Source organism: Capra hircus, chromosome 28, assembly GCF_001704415.2.
Source record: "Capra hircus breed San Clemente chromosome 28, ASM170441v1, whole genome shotgun sequence".
Classification (NCBI taxonomy): domain Eukaryota; kingdom Metazoa; phylum Chordata; class Mammalia; order Artiodactyla; family Bovidae; genus Capra; species Capra hircus.
The window spans coordinates 25,846,732-25,850,698 of record NC_030835.1 but is presented as its reverse complement, the minus strand read 5'-3'; the positions used below and the strand labels follow the sequence as shown (position 1 = coordinate 25,850,698).

At 44.1% G+C, this 3,967-nt stretch overlaps 1 pseudogene; it reads left to right on the top strand.

The window, feature by feature from the left end:
* Window positions 344-900, top strand: LOC102176196 (annotated as a pseudogene).

Below are 3,967 nucleotides of genomic sequence, written 5' to 3'. Positions count from 1 at the left end.
GCAATATACAACAGACAGAGTTTCCAGAAAACTAAAGCTATCACAGCTATAAATAAGCAATGCATTATATACTGGAACACAGCAAGGCCAAAGCATTAATGCTATTAAAAAGGGAATAGGATGTGAAACAAACATCTCTAAAATATAAAACATAAGAGATCACAAACCAAAACATGTCACTTTGCATTTATTTATAAATCTATGTTTTGATAATTATTTTTACACAGAAAACATTTATTTCTACACTGTCTCAGGCAGTGATTCTTTTTTTCTGCCTCCCTGAATACGATGCACTCTTCAAACCCTTTTCCTGACTGGCATTGTCACATCAAGATTTCTCCTTGCTGCCGCCTCCTTCTTGCTCCTGGCCCAGCTTTTGCGCTGGTTCCCTGCGGACCTGGTGCCGCCTTTGTGAAGCGGCTGCTGAGGAGACCAGCGCTAGCCATGGCGGACGGAAAGGAAGGAGTCAAGACTGAGAACCACGATCTGTTAATTTGAAGGTGGCGGGGCAGGATGGTTCTGTGGTGCAGTTTAAGATTAAGAGGCATACACTCTCAGTAAACTAATGAAGGCCTATTGTGAAAGACAGGGTTTGTCAATAAGGCAGATCAGATTCTGATTTGACCGGCAGCCAATCAATGAGAAAGACACACCTGCGCAGTTGGAGAAGGAAGATGAAGATACAATTGATGTATTCCAGCGGCAGACAGGCGGTGTCTACTAGAAAGGGAACCTGCTATTTTACTCCAGAACTCTGTTCCTCCAGACCAAGAAGACATTCTCAGATAGAAAACTACAATTTGGTTCCACCACATCCTGACTACTACAGTATAGTTTCTCTATTCTTTCATTTTCCCCTTCCCCATTCCTTTATTGTACATAAAGTAACTGGTGTATGTGCACAAACATATTGCTTTTTTTTAAAAAACGAAATCGCCAGTGGTATGTTTTGATCGACATCAAATGGAGATGGATTGGGGAAAATTACCGATTCTGTGAAAATACCCTCTTTTCTCATTAGTGGCACGCTCATCAGCTCTTATTTTTTCTATTCCAGTAAGTTATTTTGCTCTCACTGTTTAACAAAAAAAGAACAACATAAAAATTCTTGCATACCTTGTTTGATTGGCAAATTTTAATTTTTTATTTATCATTGTAGAACCAAGGACAATTTTATAACTTTTTTGTATTTAGCTGTTACTTTTTCTGTAGTTTTTGTACGTAGCTGTTACATGTAAGTTGATCTATCTTTAAGTAGGGATAAATGGCTTCCTTTATGACCAGGCTGGTAAAGAATCCACCTGCTATGCGGGAGACCTGGAATAGATTCCTGCATTGGGAAGATCTCCTGGAGAAGGGAAAGGCTACCCTCTCCAGTATTTTGGCCTGGAGAATTCCATCGACTGTATAGTCCCTGGGGTTGCAAAGAGTTGGACACGGCTGAGCAACTTTCACTTAAATTACTCTAAAAGAAATGAATCCTAGATAGTTTTCCATTCAAGTCAATTGTCTTGTTGTTTAAATAAGCTTCTTGTTTAAAACGAAGAAAACAAAAAAGATTTCTCCTTAAGAAACATTTAGCAGGCTCTTGAGTTCCTTCTTCCTCTGCCCAACTCAGGGCTTCTGCTAGCTAGCCTGTTTCTGTCCTCAGGGGCCTGTCCTCCTAGGGATGAAGCGGTCGGGGAGTGGGGGAACTTGAGCTTCTGTGTTGCCTGTTTACCACCAGCCACAGGCGGGCCTTGAGGGATGTGGCTATTTCTGCTAATGCTCCTAAGCCATACAAAACTAATGGAGTTCCACCTTAGTTTTCTCTTAGTGTAGGAGAAGTCTTACACTTCTTGCTGCCTATTCCCAGAGGAGGCAGCCACAAACCCCACTGTTCTCAGTCTAGCCTAAATCTATCTGGATGTTTCTATCACCTCCTCACACAGACTCCACCCCAAAAGGGGTAGAGTATGGGCACCTGCATCCAACTTCCTTCTCCTAATCCCTCCTTTCACCTCCCTAAACTGAAGCTTTCCCTAAACTTCCCTTTTGGACTGGAAGGCTCTGCTCTTACATCACGTCTTACTTCTGTGCAAGGTGACCTTTGCCCTTTCTCTTCCCTAGGGCCACAATGGTGGACTGGCTGCAAAGGAACACAATTTATGGGAGGAATAAAAAAAAAAAAATACACATCAGTTCAGCATGTTCTAGATAACCCTCATTATGCTATGGTAAATGTTATCCAACATTGCTGATAACTACACAGTTTTCAAAGCACTTGCTTATCTGTTATCTCATTACTGTCATGTTACAACAGGATGGTTGGGTTCCCAGAAAACAGACTCTGAGACAGAAATTTACATGCAGGAAGTTTCTGGGGGCGAGGGCTCTCAGCAACAACATCGCAGGGGATTGACGGAAACAAAACTAGGCAGATCAAGAGGTTGGACTGTGATGCGTGGAACAGAGGGCTTGGCCAGTCTCACACAGAGCTCTAGAGTTGGGATAGCACTTCATATTTTTACCAAATTGAGGCAAGAGGGCTTGTCCTTTACAGTCCTGAAATTACAGTCATTGCATATGAGCTGCTTCCTGGGAAGAGGATGTGACCTTGGGTAGGGCAGCTGCTTTTAGCTACAAGCAATTCTCTAGAGGGACTAAGATGAGAAGTGTTAGCCCACGAGCCCCGGGCGGCTGGAGCATGAGGGCTGCAGCCCTGAAGCGGGGCTTGGGGAATCATCAGGGCATCCACTGTATTTTACCAAAAGTGAACCTGCTTCCTGCCCCTTCTCCATATTTTATGCATGGGAACCTGGGACACTGGGAGCATAACAAGATCAAGTTCTCAGAGCCAGTGAGTAACTTGCTGTGTTAGTGGCTCAGTCATGTCCAACTTTTTGTGACACCATGGAGTGTATAGCCCACCAGGCTCCGCTGTCCATGGAATTCTCCATGGATACTCAGTGAGTTGAATTCCTGTATCTTGCTGGTTGAGTTCCAGCAAGAATACTGGAGTGGGCTGCCATTTCCTTCTCCAGGGTATCTTCCCGACTCAGAAATTGAACCCCCGTTTCCTGCATTATAGGCAGATTCTTTACCATCTGAGCCACAAAGAAAGCCCAGTGAGTAACTGATATATTTTATTTGGCCTCAAAATAATTCTATCAGGTATATCTTGTTAACCACCCTTTTGCTGGTTCTCTGTGCACCAATGTCAAACAAAAATATGGAGACAGAGTTATGGAGAAGAAGGAAAGACTGACTTTATTTCTTTGCCAGGCAAAGGGGGAACACAGTAGGCTAGAGCCTCAGGAACTATGCCCCCTGCCCCACTCCTGGGGAGTGTGTGTGTGCGCACGCGTGCATACCCATGCACACACTCAGTTGCATCTGACTCTTTGCAACCCCACGGACTCTAGCTCATGAGGCTCCTCTGTCCGTGGGATTCTCCAGGCAAGAATACTGGAGTGGGTTGCCATTCCCTTCTCCAGGGGATCTTCCTGACCCAGGGATCAAGTCTGTGTCTCCTGCACTGCACGTGATGTCTTTACTACTGGGCCACCTGGGAAGCCCACCCCTGGGGAATAGTCTCCCTATGTAGTCAAGCCTTCTTATACTGTTTATAAGGTTCCAGATGAACCACGAACTTCCAGATGTACAAGCTGGATTTAGAAAAGGCAGAGGAACCAGAGATCAAATTGCCAATATTCATTGGTTCATAGAGAAAGCAAGGGAATTCCAGAAAAACATCTACTTCTGCTTCACTGACTATGCTAAAGCCTTTGACTCTGCGGATCACAAAAACTGGAAAATTCTTAAAGTGTTGGGAATACCAAACCACCTTACCTGCCTCCTGAGAAATCTGTATGCAGGTCAAGAAGCAACGGTTAGAACTAGACATGGAGCAAAGGACTAGTTCCAAATTGGGAAAGGAGCGCAACAAGGCTGTATACTGTTACCATGTTTATTTAACTTCTGGGAA